Source organism: Lates calcarifer, linkage group LG24 (genome assembly GCF_001640805.2).
Source record: "Lates calcarifer isolate ASB-BC8 linkage group LG24, TLL_Latcal_v3, whole genome shotgun sequence".
NCBI classification, from domain to species: Eukaryota; Metazoa; Chordata; class Actinopteri; family Centropomidae; genus Lates; species Lates calcarifer.
This window is the reverse complement of record NC_066856.1, coordinates 15,668,122-15,688,302: the sequence shown is the minus strand read 5'-3', so window position 1 is coordinate 15,688,302 and position 20,181 is coordinate 15,668,122. Positions and strand designations below refer to the sequence as shown.

The 20,181-nt window shown below is 38.7% G+C and overlaps 1 long non-coding RNA gene across 1 annotated transcript; it reads right to left on the bottom strand.

Annotated features, from left to right (window-relative positions):
- Positions 1-11,831: 11,831 nt before the first annotated feature.
- LOC127139243 (uncharacterized) lies at positions 11,832-16,150 on the bottom strand. The gene is made up of 2 exons (XR_007809324.1): positions 15,500-16,150; positions 11,832-13,565 (listed from the first exon to the last, which is right to left on the bottom strand). It is a non-coding gene; the product is annotated as an uncharacterized LOC127139243 (long non-coding RNA).
- Positions 16,151-20,181: the final 4,031 nt, after the last annotated feature.

Sequence of the window (20,181 nt, the reverse complement as noted above, 5' to 3'; positions counted from 1 at the left end):
TTTTGCTGGTAGCCTGTTATTTAATGAACAGTATGGTGATGTGTCAAATATTTTGCAAAAATATATAGAAAAAAACTCATTGCTTTTAACTGTTTAACTGTCACTTTAGAACATTTCTGGCTCAACACTCATTTTTAGTTCACTGTGTAAATAGTCCTTATCATGTTTATTTCAAATACCAATAGACTAAAAAGAGAAATTTTATTAAGTTTAAAATAATGCTGAAATAATATACTGACAGTTTGTTGGAATCGTTGCAGGTTTTAACCAGAATCGTTGGGCTTGTAGAGATGTGTAACTGACAACTGTTGTATAGAAATGTACATTTTTTTTGTAAAGATATTTTTATCAAAAGGCATGTTTACTGTAACTTTGTATTTTCAGTTCATGTATAAAAAAAACAGTATATTCCAACTGTTGTAAGGCTAGAAAACATTGTCATTGTAGATAACTATTTGTGTTCTTATCAGTCAATAAAATGTTTGTGTCATATATTTGACTAGTCAAATGTTTCAATGATCAACACTTTATTTTACAAATAAACATGAACTGAAGGACAAAGAAACCTTTTGACTTCATTGTAAAGTTCTGTACATAAATAGAGACGTGATAATTACTTACAGATGGTATGTAAATATTTGGTACATCATTAAGGCGTGCCACTTAAAAATCCATTCTCTCATTTCATTTCCATGCATCTTCCTTCAATGCAGACTGTTCACTTAATCATGATTTATATAGTTGATTATGCAGCACATGCGCTACAGTTGTCATCAAAATGACACTTTAACAAGTTATACAGCGCAGTGTTAGAATACATGTCAAATTAACGTCAATCAGCAGAGAATTGGACCCCATAACGGCAGCTTGTCAACTTGTATTTCACCAATGGTGCCAGTCAAGCCTGTTGCCAGTAAATATCATTGTGTACCTTCAACTAGGAGCTTTTTCTAAATACCAAACATCCAAACGAGGTAGATCATTTTAACTCCAAGTGTCTCAAAGCAGGTGACAATGAGGATACATCAAGTCAAATCAATTTCTGACCTTTAGTTGTGGTCTCTGAAGCTCTGAACTCGTAAATACATTCAGTTTGCTGTCCTTTAGTTAGTTTAAAAAAGGTAATGTCACATTATGTGAACGTTACAAGTTCACCATAAACTTCATTCCTTTACTCACTCTCCCCAGCACTCCATAAACAATACCTAAAGACAAAATATGATTCTAAAATCAGGTTTTCGGGTTCTGTAATCTAAATAAACCATTCTTTCTCTTGTCAGTTTTGCACAGTAGTTATGGATGGAAAAAGAATAATGTTATAAATATATAAATGGTGAAAATATATGAATCAATATAGTTATTGTTCCTTGACACACAGCCCTTATGAAAATCCATTCACATGTTTTTGTTAGATAAGCTTATCCTCCGTGACAGACATATCAATAATAAAGGTGAGAGTTTATTGATCCATGTGAGGAAGCAGTTTTTGGTTGCTGCATTCACAAGGTCAGAGTTCAGGGTCAGCTCCAACATGTACATTAAGTACTGCTAGAGGAGCTGTGGAATCACTGTCATGTTCAAGGACCCTTCAGCAGTATACATGAGACTTAAACATGTGTCCTGTGGTCAAGCAGCGGTCTCCAAACTCATTACACTTGCCCTCAGTCAGCTTAACAAACAGTCCAGTTCTTCTGCCTCACTTGGGATTATGATTATGACCCTTTCTAACTTTGTGGAGAGGCTGTACTTGACTGTGCAAAACTCAGCATGCACAGTTGGCTGACATTATCCCTTCCTTCCTTTCCCCAAATGAGTCTGAGAGCTGTGAAATGTCACAGCTGGGATGAACATTTTTCTGTAGTTTGCGCTGGTAAACAGCAATGTCCACTGAAATCTCTGTTCTGCAAGTCATTTCAATGTGTGAGCCACAGTTGGTTAGTTTTCACAGTTGGATAGGATTTTTAACCCACATGGACTACTACTGTTTTGACCGTGTACTCCTGAAAATAATTTTTTCATCACTTCTTGAGCTGTCCGTTCCTGATACTGCCATGTTGTGAGTCCACTCCTCTATTCTCAAGGGCATCAGTCAAAAAATAACATAAGTGCAGGTAATACAAATCTTTATTTATGCTGGATGCTTTTGCAAAACATAAGGTGCTTTGCAGAAGATCTAAAAACATAAAATCAACAGCTTCCTGTTTTTTCTAGCAGGAAATATGAAAAAACAGGAAGCCGAAAGCAACAAAAAAGGCTCCTGACATGAAAGCTAATCCTTTCATAAATGAGTGTTTGTAGTGACTTAAAAGATGGTAACACTTCAACCAGCCCGAGCTCTGCAGGGGTTTTTGTCTTATTAGAGATTCGCCCCTTGTTAAATGGCGACGTTAATGTCCTTGAAAGGTTTCACTGTGTCACTTCCACTCTCTTAGCGACTCTGTAAAGGTAGGTGGGCAGCAACAGATGGCCGATTTAACACCCCCCCCCCAATTTATCCACACTAAAAGGTAATGCAGTGAGGTTAATGAGGGCCAGCGTCACTGCCACACACAATTAGCCCGCTGTATCCAGTCTGCCAGTGGCTGGCATGATTGCACACAGCTGTTCCCGTTTAACCTATATATGAGGAAACTTTTCACCCCTGCTTAATGCACTGGAGTTTTTTCATTTCTACAGAAATGACTGGAGCTTCTGAAGAAGGAAAAAAAAAGATATTCAGCCATAATAGTCAGCCTTAGGATGAAATTGACTACACAATTTTAATTCCACTGGAGCTGTTAAGCTTCTGCAATATTGAATTTTTACTTTCACAGCTGTGGAAATAAAAATAGATTGAAATTATTGGTGGTGTTGCCGCTGCTGCTGGCCAGTCGGCCATTACATCAATTTGAAAGGGCGCGTAGCATTGGAAATGTGCATATATTTTTAATTTAAACAAATTTATTAGTCACTCTGTCCCACAAACCATCAACTTGCATGTGTTTACAGCAGCTGACAGATTCAATTCACTAATTTTAGCTTGTTTCCCTCTGCTTGCGGAAAAAATTATGTGATCAGCTCAGTTTCAAGCTCATTGTTAAGAGTTTGCCTACAGATTTGCATCTTTAAATTATCTCAGCAAAGGCAACCACATGGATTACTGACAGAGAAAATAAACACCACTTGGAGCCTGGCCAAATTTAAAATATATTTAGAAGCAGCATTCGGGTGGTAATACATGTTCAAGCTTAACTGTATATTTTCATTTTTATCTATATATATCTAAATATGTATTCTCAGTTAAAATATATATGTCCAGTACAAAAACCACTAATACTGTATTCCATTTCAAAAGTTTGAGAGCATTGCTTTATTGCAAATACTCATTTCCCCAGCTCACTGCACAAATCTTAATTAACATTTATATTATATTAGCTCAAGGGTGCATGATGAGCATATTTTCAAGGTTTGATTTGAAGAATATTTAAATGAATTTGCATGTGTTACCAATAATCTGAGTGTCAGGCAAAACGCAGAATGAGGAGTCCTGATTTTCATCTCTGCAGAGGCTTTAATGAAATCAGTAGAATTTATGACAGCAGTGACGGATGAGGTGTTGCAATGTCATTTAGTTCGGGTAGAGGGTAGCAAGCTAACATTAGCCTTTAGCTTTTTAGGGTGGAGAAAAGCAGCCTCTGTGCATAGTGAAATATACAGCTGATCTCTTTCCAGGTGTCAGATTAATATTTTTTGAGGTCAAATTATCATATCAGTTCTAACATTAACAGTATATGAACAGACATTTTACACTATGTATACGCAGTAGCCTTGGGGAGGAATGGAAGGATTGGTATCTTCCAGTACAACTTCCCAAATTGTTTTATTGCTGGTGCAATTTTATGCCAATTGGATGATATTACATTGATTCAGGAGCAGTGAAGAACAATCACTCCCCCAGCCTGTGCTGCGGAAGTCATCAGGTGACATCCATCAAGGGGTAATTTAAGATTGAAAACATGTCACGGTGATGTATAGGGGGAGGCAGAGTGGAGAGCAGGTTGAAATCGTAAAGGTTAATCCTGTTAAATCTAAGTCAGAAATAGACAGCCGTACAGTGTGTGGGTTGGATTTGTAGTTTCAGCAGAAATAAAATGTCACACAAGAACTGCATATCAAAAAGACGAGATAAAAAAGCTGAAAGTTTATTGTTCCTTATGCAGGAACTGGGGGAGTGAAAAAGTAGTACGACTTGCCAACTGCAAGATATAATCACACCAATAGAATATAAAGTGAAAGAGCAGTCCTTAGTATACATACTAACTCAGATTACTTAGTTCCCAAGAGTTAGTGACTTATGCACCAGCAATTCAAGCAAACACTATCTGACCTCTTTGTACCTTAGTACGTTGCTCCTGTATGTTTCCTTGAGAACTTTTTAATAATTGTTTTCTTATTCTTTGTCACTGGCTGTTGTGCAAACACTGCAAGATTAAGCAGTGTGGCAATGGCAATGACAAAATCCAAATAGCATGATGTATGCTGCCAAAAGGCTAAGTTGACCCCCACCAACAACGAAAGACACTTCAGGGATATTTGCTTGACAAAAATACAAACTGAAGCCTGAAAAATTAACATCTCATTGACTCAATATCAAAGTCAATGGAAAAAAAAGAAATGTTGCTGCACACTGCAGGGTATTTTGGGGCATTTATGTTGTTTTGTATGATGTATGTTCTTTTACTTTCTGTGTATTGGTATTTTCTGACAGCTGTTGCCATAGACATTATGTTTGCAGGTTGTCGGTCTGTCCATCCATCCATCCAATTCTTGTGTATGCGGTATCTCAGTTAACGCCTCGAGGGAATTTCGATTTCAAATTTGGCACAGACGTTCAATTGGACTCAAAGGTGAAATGATTAGATTTTGGTGGTCAAAGGTCAACAGCTTGTGTACAAGCAGCAAACAAAAATTAATTGAAATGGTTGATAAATGAAAGGTGGAATTACCAAGCTAGCTCCCTGTCAGTGTGACATAGTACTGTAAAGTGTTACACACTGCTAATGGGAGATTGTACCTAATCAAGCCAAGTTACACTGAGCAAAAACAGGCATGTGGGGCGTGGAGTGGGAATGGCAGAGGTCGAAGATTTTTGAAACTGTTACTTAAGGTAAAATAGTTGCATAATACTGCTTTAAAGCAACAGAAACTAGTTTTGGCCAGTTGGGGGCAGCAGAGCAACCTGCAACCTGTAAATACAACATAATACAACATAAACATACAGTAACATCACCATATTAATCTGTTTTCTTTGGCCAGAAACGAGGCTGGTGAGAGCAGTGAAACTGATCTAAAACAGTAGCTATAAACCCAAAACAATAACCTGAGAGACGCTGAAGAGGACAGCTGATTAGTGCAGCTTTAAGCAATGCAGAATGAAAATGTAGAATACGTTGCTGTGTCTGTGTTTACTGATGTTGCACATAGTGGAATTATTATTAAAATACATTGCAGAATGGAAACTATGGAAACTGAAATAAAATGGCAAACAGCCAAAACAAAAAGTGGAAAGAGGATGAAACACATCACCCCATGCAGTATAAGATCTGACTGCTGGAAACAAGACTGGAGTAATCCTCATTACCTATGCAGCTGTGTGGGCTGAGTTATCCCTTCAGTTCTGCACTAATTGCTCTGAATCAATAAAACTGTTTAATCCAAAGGAAAAGTTCTCAGTCACATTCAGGGCATCATGACCTTGGGAGCCCCTCATACGTAGAGAGGAGGCACATTTATCTGTGTAGCAACACATTAGGAATCACTGACTTGAGAGAGAGAGAGGGTGAGATAGGCAGACAGAGGGAGATAAAGGCAAAGGATACAATTTGACTGATCTCTTTTGAAGCAGCATGGTCTTGCTACACGCCTCAAGGTGTCACTTCATAACTGAATCCATTCTTTTTGTACGGCGGTGAGGCCAAGGAGGCTTGAGGACAGCCTGAGGATGACAACGTGAACACTACCAGGGACCACAGGCCACGGTTTGCCCAGCTGATAACACTGTATATGAGCTATATCGCCACCTGATAACTCTCCATGGAGACAGGCTCCTAATGGAAACAAGTTATTATGCATCTCAATGGGGGAATGATAACATAGTACAGAGAATTGTCACATTATAATTATGTGCAGTAAATGGGTAGAAAAGGAATCCTTCAGGTTTTCGTGACTTAATCCGCTTCTGGTCCAATTATGTTCTCAAGAGGCCGCTGTCCATTCATGCACAGCCACAAATTGTTGTCATTTTAGTCGCAGCTGTCGTAATTACCATTTACATTGTAACAAAACATTGAAATAAGGTGAGGAAAGTACTATGGTGTTTCTAAAGGGAGGGGTGCCTGTGGATTCAACACTTAATTACTATTTGTTTGCAGACAGAAAGCAGGGATTTTCCAGTAGTGGAAGAAGTATGTTTTAAGTAAAATTTAAAAATACTCCATTACAAGTTTAAACTCACTAGTTTTAAAACTTAGCATAATTAAAGAGTAAGTGCAGAAGTGTTATTAGTAAAATTTATTACAAATATATATATAAAATGGTCCTGTAAGTATATGACTTTTTGATACTGGTCATCAACATTGATGCATAAGTAGAGTTTCATTGTTGTAGCTGGGCATGGTGAAGTTAGATTTAACTACTGTAGAGCAATAGGTAAGCAGACATTATTTTTCTGCTAAGGGGCCAAAGTCAAACAGGTTTGGAACCACTGGTTTAACCTTGACTAATATGTATGTAAGCTTATCTCATTTATGTGGAATCTTATACTGAAAAGTGTCACACCCAGCGTCACATTTTGTGTTTTCCAATCCTGTGATTGTCTGCTCCACCCTAATGTGTTGCACCTGTGTCTCATTGTCCCCCTCCCCTCTCCCAGTGTATTTAGTCTGTGTGCCCCAGTAAAGAACTCCTGCTCAGGTAAAGGACAAATACCTAAAACTGTACGTAAGTGCAGTATTTGAGCAAATGTACTTAGTTACTTTTAACCAATAGGATTTTTTACTCTCAAAAAAGGGAAAATGAGCAAATCTGGAAATCATAAAGGGATCAATAGAAATCAGATGATACATACATTATGTGTAATGGATTGTCTTTGTCTATCTCCACTGCTAAGGTTAGTCATATACAGAGCAATGAATGATTCACTTCTTTACTGTATCAGTCATGAATGTTCATCATACTTTTCCTGATTTCTCAGTGCTAAGAACAGGAGAATAAAATGAATTTTCCTTGATCCATTCTAGCCTCATTCCAAGGCCAAATTGGCTATTGATCTCCGTCTCTTTGTCTATTAAGGGAGAGCCTTGCATGCCAAAATCGGTCACCGCCGTGACGGCTGCCCATATCTCAATGCTGATTGATTCTGTGCGAGCTGTGGCCAGCCGGGCTAAACCAAGGTTGATGGGAGAGGGGATGGAGATGATTGTCTGGGGTTGCTGTCAGCCAAGTAGTCGATGCACATCAGTAGAGCAGGTCCACATAGACCGATCCCTTTTTGCCTCGTTTCTTTGGCTCGGCATCCCCCACACCCTCTGTGTTTCTGCCATCAGTTGAAAGGGAAATGGACACAGAGAGGAAGGTTATTCCATTCATCCATTTGGAGGGACTTGATGCAATCAATACTGGCAGAGTGGAATGATGAAGCAGTGGCTGAGGCAATGCAAGGACTTAGACTGTGGTATTGTATAAGGAAGCAGAAGAAAAGAAAATCCCCTACTGTGACCCAGTGAAAGAACAACTGTTGCTTTGATTGCTCTTTTCTCTGAAAGAGTTTTCATCTATGCCTTGTGGCTTTCACTGGTTTGAATCAGAGGCAATTGATTTTCAGAAATCCCTCTGAACTTACGGGTTTTTCCGTTCCAATCAAACTGTTGGACAGGTTTCAACATGTGATTGTGAGAAGAGATTTTCCCAAAATAGTTTCCAAAAATTTTATACACACACTGTATTTTTTAAGGTGGCTTGACTCGTGTAACTTAAAGCAAAGCTACAGCGCTCCTCCAGCATTCACTTCAATTTACAATAACAAAACCCTGATTAATGGTAATGAGCAGAAATTTAATCTCATCCAGATATGTGATTGGTATTTTATTCATTTATTTTATTTATTCAAGTGTTTATTTGATATACCTAATGATATTGGATAATAAAATCAAACTTCAATTTCATCTCACTGTTAAAATGCAATGTGGTTATTATTATTATTATTATTCTTTTCTTGCTGGTTAATGCAGTATGACTCAGTTAAAAAGTCCTGTGAGGAAAGTGCCAGGAGTGAGTCACATACAGATGGATTTTAAGTAAGTACATTAGCTTCGACACTGTACACAGATAAAATTTTGAAGTACTTTTGTACCTTACTTCTTCCATTTGATGCTACTTTATATTTCTACATTACATTACACACATTAACAAGGAAATGTTGTACTTCTTACTCAACTACCTGTGTTTGAGAGCCATAGTTGCTATTGCAGATATTAAACCAAAACAATGAGCTTAAAGATCTTAAAATGGTTTGCAGAGCTGAGGGGAACTGCAAAGTCTTTTTTATAAATCTTCTGTGGGTTCATCAGTATGATTGACACATTTCACATTACAAATAGACATTTCTTCCATTGTTAATAGAAAAATATTCAACTATGCAGCTTTAAGTCATAGCTATTGTGTTGTGTTTTTCTGAAGTTATTAAGGGTGTAGTGTGGGTGTCCATGATTCATATTTTCCCTGGAGCTATTATAATGGAACATGCATATTTTGTGAAACAAAGGGTTTCTCTTCATTTAAAAGATGTTTTTTTGTCCTAACTAGGCTGCACATAAGCAGAACCAAAAAACATCAGAGTTCAAACAAGTGCAATTAGAAAGTGTCTGTAAAAAGCTGTCATTGGGAAATGGTGCAAAGTGGGTAGACGTAGCCTTGCTCACAAAACACTCACCTGGCAAGATGGAAAGAGAAGTGTTAATGGAGTTTTGAGGGAAAAAAAACATGCTGATCAAGATTTTGTTTTGTCACCTTGAGATTAATATTTCTCCAGTTATATCTCATAAATTCTTCATCTATGGTATTTCATCATTTAAAAACATTAATCACCAAATTCCCTTTTTAAAAGAGAGTAGTGCTTTGAAGAACACTGCCAACCTGCAAAATGTTTCTCTTGATCTATAGGTTTTTGCTGGAGGTCGAACAAAGAAGTTAAGTCATTCACTGATGACGTGCCTGTCGAAGCAAATAGGCTGTTTCTGAAAGGTCGAATGAAATGGTGCAGCCTTTTGAAAGGTTAGGCATAACAAGGGAAGATCTACTGTACAAACCCCAATGACTGTCAGTGAGATCAGTGTGGCCCCAACACAGGATTAACCTCCCTGCAAACTGATGGAAAGATAATAAAGACATCAGAATGGGAGCTGATCTTAAATTGAGTCAGATGAGGCTTAATCTCAATGACAATATTAATGTCTGCTCCAAAGTATCAATAAATCATGAGTTACACCGAGGGTGGCTGCTGAATTTAAATTTTATCTCCATGCATAATTTGATTTTCCCAAACAGCTGCTCAGGGTAATGTGGAGGACTTTATGGGGAGGTGATGGAGTGAGCTCCTGAGAATCCAACGAGGGAGGAGGGATCCAAGAGATGGCCTACAGCACGATGAAAATGGCTGGAATACGGGTCTGATTTAATGACTTTTTTTAATTAAGCATCTGTGTGTGTGTGTGTGTGTGTGTGTGTGTGATTGATTGAAGGCCATCTGCATGTGAAGTAGCTGCTTTTTGTTTTGATGGCAAAGAGGATGTTTTAAATAAGGTGGGATAAACCACTATAGTTGGAATTACTGAGTACTGCAAGTCAAATATTCACATTACCCTTTCCAATTTCAAAACACACCTGCAGTCACTCTGTGGCGTCATGGGGGATAATGAGGTGTGTTTTCAACTTCCAATACTGTGGTGGCATGTTTGCAAAACATCTTGTGGAAAATCAATTGATGGTTTGGAGTTTTTACAAAGTGAGGATGGGCTTATGCTATTTCTGGATGAATTTGTTATTCAACAACTACTTTAAAGCTGTACCTATTTTTAAATGAACACTGAGTCATATGTGAAAGCGTTTCTTGTAGTGAGGAACCCATATTCCCAGTGTATTTTAGCATCTTTCAGCTCATTGTTTTAGTTTTATGGCAGTTTTACTCTCAATGCCCTCATTAAATCATTTCCTGCAGCAGCAGTTGTTTTTAGTTTTTTTTTTTTTTTTTTAAAAAAAAAAAGCTCTAATAAACCCATTGTCCACTATCTGCCCAGCACCAAATGGCAGCTGACCATGTTAGTGACAAGTTTACTCCAAAACACAGCTAAGAGTAGAGTGAATAGTCTCATCAGGTGGTGAGAAGCACACAACTCCAAATGAAAATGATGTTGCTTCATTTCTGCTGAATGTGTAAATAGGCAGCTGTTGCTGCTTTAGGGTTTTTCCAATTAGATTTTTAGGCTGTAAATGTCGTTAACTTTAATATTTACATGGTGACTTTCAAATGTCCATCAAAATTGTAGGCTGCATAGATGCTGTATTATGTAGCATTTTGGATAAACATTGATTAGTCGTTTTTCCAGCAAATGTAATGAGTGAATATAACCACAGCTCTGTTCCTCTGTGTGAGATAAACAAAATCTTGATCATGTTATGATTTTGTTCCAGCGTTGCTTGAAGAATTGATTTTCTGCCCTCATTAAAGATAAAGTTTAACAGTATCGCCTCACTTGATCCAGGTAGACGTAAACAAATCAATGTCAAGTGATAGACTCTGGGTTATTTTCAACTTTATCATAATACAAGGTGTTTTATTTTTATTGCTATGCAGTTGTTTTAAGGCCAAATTTTTTTTGGCTGTGAAACATTTTATACCTTGCTTTTGAAACATGCTATGTAAAATGTAAATGTAATCAGTTTGTAAATGATAGAACACTTTTACTCACTGGTTTCTCCATATTTTGATGAGACTAGCTTCAGTACTCCAGGCAGTTTTTCTCCGTTAATGAATGAAGCTATTCAGAACACATTTTTGAATATCAGGACTAATGATAGCGTTTCTACAAATGTTTCACTACTTTGAAAATGGCTTCTAAATGTCCTGTTCATGTAGATATTACACCACACTCAACTCTATCCCAAATCCAGTCTTCTACATATCAATATGTTAAAAGATGCTACATTACAAAACACATTGCATACAAATGTGTCTGCGAGGTCATTATGGCATGGCAAAGATGGTGGTGAATTGAAAATGGAACACAGATGGGTTTTCTCACAGTTCATTACTTAGATTGTCTTCTGAGAACAGAACAGAGTGGAAATACAATGTGAGTGCGTTGATGAGTCATGTACGGTATGGACAACAACCATTGTCTGCTGTGGCTCTGAGGACCACAGATGGACTGCTGGGAAAGCAGAAAGGCAGTGCTGGAGCCTGCACTGTGATAGCAATGGGTGTTCTTTCTCTTACTGATGCACATTCACTGAAGAATTTACACAGTTAAATAATGAATCATCTGCACTGTGGAGTCAGTAGATGCAGAATTCCTGTTGATCCTTACTTTTTAACTGGAGTGCTGATCAATACTGACAAGCTGCTGAAGAAAATGTTGGAGGGCGCGAGGAAAAAAAAACAAACCACACACACACACATTAATTCAATATCAGTATTCTAGTTACAATACTGAATTGAAACAGAAAATACAATTACTTTGTTTTGTAGGCAAAGGTTTTTGGTCGTATAACAGAATAGGATGAGTTGTACACAGTCATTTCAAATAGAAGATGCTAGCATTTTATTCAGTTTTGAATGACACATAGCAAAACATGAAGTTCTAAAATATACATAAAGGAAGACATTTTGTTTTCTAAAACTTTTGACAGTCAAACTATTCTACACTTCTGAATGACTTTCAGCTTCCATTTAGAGGATAAAAGACATTCTAGTAACAGTCTGCTGTATGCTGTAACATTCTCATAGTTTAAATGTATTGAGAGTCACATTGAAGATTAGCAATGAATAAAACAGAAGGTCAAAGATGTGTCAAGTGAACAGTTGAAGGTTTGTTCAGTAATTTCAATGATGCTTTTTCATTCTTACATTTCATTCTGGTAGAGGAGCAGAATCACAAGTCAGTTCAGTTTTATTTGTATAGCGCCACATCACAACATACATTCAACTTTGTGTCGAGTAAGGTCGAGACTTTACAGTGTCATAAAGAGAAACCCAACAGTTCCCACAACACTTGAGCACCTGGCAACAAAGGAGAGGAAAAACTCTTTTAACCGGAAGAAACATCTGACTCAGGGTGGAATATCACTAGCAAACTAGCTGATCAAGGCAGTGGTTGGTCATTAACTTAAAAAAAAAATTAAAATGATGTTTTTTGGAGTCTGGTAGTAATATAACAACAGTTTCTGGTTAAACAGAAAGGATGCAATCCTTCAAATCAGTATAAAAATGTAAGAGCTCTGAGTTATACTTGGAAATGAGGTCTGTCATTTTCCTCGTCGCTCTCCAGCTGACACAGGTGTATGTTGTTTACCTCATTAGACTTCTCCTCAGGAAAATGCAGGCTGCATGTATAAAGCTGTTTTCCTGGTGGATCATGTGGCTCGTTTTTAGCACAGCCTCTTCTGAACCAAATAATTCTGGCTCTAGATCCTTCCTGAGCTAAAATAAAAAATAAAAAATGTGTTGATAAATTTTCCTGCCACCAAGACCTCCATCTTATATCTATTAGCCTGCCTGATGTGTCCCTTACCTCTTGCCAAATTTACTAAATAGTGTGATTACTTAAAGCTGCACTACTCATTTTTTTTACATTAACAATAGATGACTACAACAATGCCTACAGATATTATAAAAGATCTTTAAGAACCCACTGACAATTATCACTCAACTCTACAGTTGTTTTCAGTTCTGTCGAGCCTTTTAACATCTTTCAGCTCATTGTTTTGTTTTTTATGAATTGTAGCTTTAATGGTTTGATTCACCCTCAATGTCATCAACCCTGGGCTCAGACGCAGCAGGTAGCTGTTTTCCGTAAAAAAAAAAAAAAAAAAAAGGACACAAAAAGAAAATCAGTTAATGCAGATGCACATTAACAGGACTGGCAAAAATGTTTGTTTTTCTATTTTTATATTTCATACAGTCACTTTAAATGTGCATTGCTAGTTTTCATTGGTGCATTTTTCCTCCTCTTTTTCTTCCAGTCGACAGTGAGTACTGATCTGAAATATCCTCCTATTCCTATCTGCTCCTTTCCCTCAGACTCTTAGCCGCACATCCCCATTTTGTCCTTGATGTTTATCTGCGTGCACCTCCACTTTCCTCCATTTTAGTCCTCTCAGTGCACAGCCATGCTCCCGAAATCCATTCCTTCGCAACCACCTCTGGGCTCTTCACCTCCCCGGGGTGAGGTGAGCCCCGCTGTCATCATCTTCTCTCTGCTTGTCTGCAGGTTGAAAACTTCTCTCTCTTATCTGCCAGGGTGTGAAGAGGCCTAAACGCCAGGCAGACAGACAGGATTTTAAATCTCACTCAATCGAGGCAAACATCATCCAACACAGATTTTCCACTCCATGTACAAGCTCCTGACTTTATCTGGCAGTGCTGTAAAACAGTGATAGCAACATATGTGCAGAAAATCATTTCAGTTTTAAGTCATAAATACTGTAAGAGAGGAGATTCCTGTTTTTACATTTTATTTCGGTGGCATTCTGGTTGAAAAGCAGCCAAGCAGACCTTTTTTCCAGGGATCACCTGTCAATCAAACACTGTGTGCAATACTGTGCAACCTTCCCTCAGTGTTTCTGTTGATGAAGCTGAGTTGTTATAGGTGGCTCATGCTCATTTTCTATTTATTCCAGACAAACAATGTTGCTGCTTTCGATAACAGAAATAAACATTTCCTGTGTGCCAGAGAAGACCAACCCAACAGCAAGTATAAAAGCTTTAATGGGCTTGTACAACCAGTTGAAAGATACTAGCCTGATATTTATTAATAGGAAAATATAATTGATTGCTATTTCTAGACATGAGTTTATAGCCACTATTAGGTGTTGAAAAGAGTAATCACTCCTTTTCCACTTCCTTGACATGGACCCGCCCATTCTCACCTGAACTCACTCTCAGCTGATTCCCTGCTACTCTATATATCCTCCTCCTCTCCATTGTTCTGTTTGGCAGCCAGACTGAGCACATGCTGTGGGTCCTCTGCACCAATGTCAGATTACCAAGCCTATAGTCAGTCTGTTTTTACGTTGCTGAAGTTAAATGATTTGATGATTCGTGTTTGAATGTGGCGGGATACTTTATCAGTGCATGCTATATAAACCATAACCATATCAAATCAGCTGCATGTACATCAATGTTGCTGTTTTCCTCCTGCACTACCCAAGTCAATGCAACGGAATTTTGTTCCAATGTGCACTGGAAAGTGTAATCTGAATAACAATAAGGCCTGTCTAAGACTAAGTCTGTTGTTGGACCCGCAAACATTTCATCCTGATTTTGAATATTTATTTCAGGATATTCAGGTGCCACATGATCAAAACTGCAACATAACATTAACTAAATGTGACATTTACAAGCCTGGTGCTGCCATGTGTGACTGCTGAGGGAGGTCCACTGCCTCAACTCGAGGCTACAGTACAGCCAGGACTCCAGGTTGTGTTCCTCTCCCTCCCTTCCCTGTGACAACCAAACCCCACTCCTCCCGAGGAGCCTGGAGCTCCTCCACCTCACGAAAGCCCCCAGTGGTCCACTGACCCTGCTCACCCCAGTCTGGACAGCAGAGGTCTCTTGTTTCCTTACCACTGAGACTTCCTCCCATCAGCAAGCGCGTCACGTCTGTCCCTTTCTCTCCTGAATCACAGACCTCGCTCCCTTATTGCCCTCCCCTGCTAAAGCTGAAAATGTCCCTGCCTTGTTAGCGAAATGTATGAATAACATTTTCCCTTGTCCTTGTCCTTTGTGCAACTTCTCTATCATCACCAAACTACTGGTTGCTTGTCATTTTGGCATCAACTGCTACTTAAAATGCAAATGTAAAGAGGTCAGTTTCCAGTTTCCCCCTCACCTACGTACAACTACAGGCCAGTTAGAGATACTTTCAAGTCAGACTCAATCTGCTAGCAAAAGCAAATCTATACTTTGTTACAGACTATGCACAACAATACAAACACATTTTTCATGACAAAATATCAATGCAAACACAAACTGCAGACCTGGACCAGAGTCATGGCTTTTATATTGTTACAAGAAATTGGTGCTGAGAGATAAGAAGCTTTTTTTTTTTCTTCTTCATATGCATTCACGGAGGTTTCGCTGAGCATGCATTCAGCACTCTTGCATACTTATTCACATTTGTACATTGCCTATAGTACTATAGTTTGGACTGCCTGCCAATGAAAAGATCCAACAACTGGGACTCACTGTGCTCAAGGGAACTTCCATGGCATGGTGTGGAGAAACAGAAACATCCTAACTTCATTTCTTGCCCGCAGGCTTTTGCAGATCATCTGGGAATTCAGCGCGTTGACCACAAGTTTTCTGCAGCAGCAGCACCAACTGAAATCTGTGTTAACCCTGGACTGAACAGTAAACAGCAGTTATGTGAGGCGACTGGCAGAAAGGGTGGGATTTGAAATAGAAAAAATTTCTGGTATGCAGTTAGGACTAAGTGTGCCAAAATACTGCAACCAACTTTGAAATTCAAATGATGAAACAAACTTTCCATGGTGTATCATAAAAGTTGTGTGAGAGAACAAACCAAACACCAGCAAGAAAACATTTCACTTTGTCTTATCAGGCCAGTCTCATGTGTATTTAGTCTTAAGGTCTTGTTATTCACTAATAAAAAAAATTGCCAGTAGGGGGAAGTACTTCCATGGAAATAATTTAAAGTGTAATCAAAAATTAATTTAAAGCAATAAATCCCCCAAAACAGATTTTATTATTTCTCTATTACACTGAATACTAATGACTTAAAGTAACAATTTAAGTTAAAGTACGGGTTCGTTCACTTTGGTAGTTAAACTCTGATTGGTGCAGGTGCAAGTATGTGACATCACCATTTCCCAGCTGAGCCCCACCCACTTCAAACCAGAGAGAAAAGCAAGGACAAAATTCAAAGTAAAACTACTCCAATTTTTTCTTTGACAGAAAATTGTCCATGTCGGAGCTCACTGCTCAGAGAAAGAAGCTGATAGAATAAGTTGTCAGAGTCTTTAAGAGAGAAAAATTTAAAACTCCAGTTTGAAGGAGACTTTTTCTATAATTTCACCAAATACAGTACATGTCTGACTCAAACTCTATAAGACATTTTGCTCTAAAACCCCTGAGAAACAGTACACTGAAATATGTGCCTGTAGCAAAACATCCACACATGTACAGAAAGACAGTTTTATAATGTTCCGACATATGAATCAGTACATTTTAAGTCATCAGAGTTGTTATGAACACAATAGGATGAGCAGAGATTTTAATAGGACTAAATACCACACACATAAAAAGAAATGGACTGAGTCTGAAACTGAATAAATGAAATATGCTGAAAGCCAAAAGGGACTAAAACTGTATATAATATTTTTTGCTGAATGTGATATATGCACTCTTTTATTACAATTATTAAATAAAAAACTATACTTTTATATGTATGCTGGCTGTATCCCCGTTCCTGTGAATGTGTTTTGAGTAAATATAGAACCAGGAGAGCAGCAGAGAGGAGAAACAGAGGCCCTCTGTGACAAGACAAATTCTATAATGCTGGAATTGTGTTTTACAGACGATGTTTGCATTGTGGTATTGCTGCTTTGCACCACTTTCTCTGTGCATGTTTGTTTTTGTTCTCTGATACGCGTATGAAAAACAAAGAGACAGAGGCAGGCAGAAGCAAGCGTGCTGTGTTTTTAGAAAGCCCCGTTTTTAGACGGTGACATCTGACGAAGGAGGAGGGGATGAACAGATGTACTTTGTTCATGCGTCTGACAGGTGTACCAGAAAGCTCTCTCCTCTCTCCACTTCACTGACAAGCGAGCACATGCTCCTCTCCAGATCTCCTCTGAGCCGTACGCCTCTCTCCTCCCTCTCCTGTCCCTCGGCCCCAAAACCGGCCTACAGTACCTGCAGGTGGGACCTCACGGGCGACTCCAGCAACGTGCCCGGGATCCTATTAAAAAAGCAACTCTGTGTGGCGTGTTCTTTCAAGTGTAAAGCCTATTTCATTCCCTACGAGCCAAACAGCTTGCAGTCGCTTGACGCTCTGGTGGTTCGTTGCAGATGGAAAATAGAGCTGCAGAGGCTTGAGTTTGTTTGTTTTGGCATTTGGTTGTGATCCAGATACAGTTTGTGGTGTGGAGTTGAAGGGGTCTTGACATGGCTGAAAACTGAGGCTCGTACTTATAAACTCATAGTGGTCATGCCCAAGCTTTGGACATCCCTAATTTCAAGTTTTGAGTTTTTGGATAATCAGAGCAAATAGATGTGTTTTTTAAAGGTTTGAAAATGTGACAAAACACCCCAATTTCTTTAAGTCATTTGTCGTGTTATCACGATTTCATTTCTCTACTTAATAACCTCCAACCCCAACCCTAACCAATATGGCATTAAATAACATACAAAAGCCTAAAATTTACTGCAGCCCAGCTTTTAACTGAACACCTAATGTAGATGTATTCTCATCTGCAAACCAAGTCTATACTAACAACAAACTTAAAGCAGTAAATCTCAAAATTTCTTTGATTTTGATACATTTATTTTCCAGGCAAAGACCTGCCAGACACTGGGGTTGGATCTGTATTATCTTAAAAATTTCTTTCTTCCCCGACCTTGATGCAGAGACTTTGTTTTGTTTTTTTTATAGGAGTCAGAAATTGCAGGATACCAATCTCCGTCTGCATTTCTTATGCTAAAGAAGACAAAAAAGGAAGAAAACACCTCTCCTTGCTGGCATTTAGAGAATCCACACCATTTTAATCAAAGCTACCACTTAAATACTTTAATTCACTCAGTGAGAAGCCTTCTTAATCAAGATTTTTCAACTGTACCCCATGTGTTAAGAATAACACATGTGAAAGCTTTAATGAAATTACAACAGCCTGAATAACAGCTTGAATAAAAAAACTAGAATAAAAGCTTAGAATCAAACAAGGCAATGTTGGTCAGATAAACTAGTTTTAACTTATTTGAGCTCAAAGATGGCAAATGGATTGGGGTCAGGATCTGGGAGAGATTCCTGTCTGCATCTGTCTGTTCTTCTTTTGCTTAAAGTTTTCAGATTTAACATGAATAGAAAAAAATGACAATAATACCTCTGTGTTAGCCTTATCGTGTCTGTCAGCAACAGTATTGGTGTTTTCTGGGAGGAGAGTGCCACAATGCTCAACGCTTTAATCTTACCTTTGAAGGGACGGACTCTCGATCAAACAGGAAACCACACCGTGGGCACAGTAGCATCCAAAAACACCCCCCCCCCCACCCTCTGACCTCAGCACCAAGATTGGAGCAAAATATACAGATTCACACCAGATAGGTCTGTAGGCATGAGAGCGTGAGGAGAATTCTTGGCTACTGTGAAGACCCAGCAAGTCATTGCTCAAATGAACTCTGGTCTTAAGAAAAAACTTTAACCATAATTTGAATCTTGGCTGTGTAACTTGTTGGCAAAATGCCTTTAAAGACATTAAAGGGAGATTCAGATGATAGGGAGGGGCTCCATTTTTGAAGGGGAGCAGTTGTTATCATTGAAGTCAATGACAAAATGTGCTTCAGAACAGACAATTTAATGAATAAATATACATTAATATATTTCTGTTTTTTTATTTTAGACATTAGAGTTGTTTAAAAGCCTTGTCAAGATATTTTTTAATATTTAGCATGACTAATGACCTCTCAAATACCATAGCTGCACACCTTTTAAAATTCAAATGGCTTTTTTCATAGTCAAGGGTGCGTTGCTTTGTAGAGTTCAGTGTTCTCTGAGCAAGAACAGGGAGAAGTTCAGGAGAAAAGCATATCACCATCAATTCTTTGAAACACTGAAGTCTGGGTTGTGACAACTGCTGCGATCCGAAATGGCTGTGAAAAGCAAATCTGCATAGGCAAACACAAGCGAGCGACAACACACACATACGCTCACATTCGCTGCGTCTGTCTCTCTCCTTGCACAGACAAACACAGCAATTCTTATTTCTGTCACAGGAAGAAGTGCAGGTGCTGTAACCTTTTGCTGCTAGTCCTGTCAGAGTGAAAAACCCAGCTGTGCGGTGGGAATGACATACTGCAAATAGGCCTTCAGCTTCTTATTGGCATGCAGCAAGCCTATCGCTCTCTTTCTCTCTGTGTCCCCAACTCACACACACATACACACACACAGAGACGTACACACAGATTCACTTCCCCGCTTGTCACCATGCATATTGATAAGCCCATCCAGAGCACCATCTTGTGGACATTTCCAGCTCTGGAGGTTGTCTCAAATGTCACTTTTGATTACATTCAATTAAGCAACCAACTAATCAGCTTCAGTTAAAAGAGTTTTGAATTTTCTCTTCTTTGCTTAAAAACACAATGAATCTAATCTCTGAAAACCAATCTCTTGCTTGCTTTTAATCATAGAATATAGCATCATTAGTATTGTCTGTCTGTAGCTCTCCTTGGCATGTGGCTCAGTGAGACATACTGAGCCAAGTTCTTATATAAGTGATGGTTTTTAAGTTTGAAGTTGGATCAGAGGAATAAGTTAAAAAGCAACAAGCAGAGCTCTGTTTGATTTTTTTGCATGACTAGCAGCGACAAAAACGACTAACAACGCTCTTTGGTATGACAAGCACACGTACACGCCCCCACCTCCCCACCCTCACATCCAACTACCCCCTACCAGCTCATCCAGATTACATTCAAAATTCAATGAGTGCATGTGCTGGCATGATGTCTGTCTCCCCAGGGTGTGTAGTGGTGCAACCCCACTGCCTGTGCTATGGTGCTGTCATCTGGATCACGGCGGGAAGCACCTGCTCCAAGGCTGACACCATAACACTGCATCTGCCACGCGCTCCTCGCCAATCGTTTCCAGTCGAAAATATTTCCCTCTATATTTGAAAGAAATGTTTTTGCCC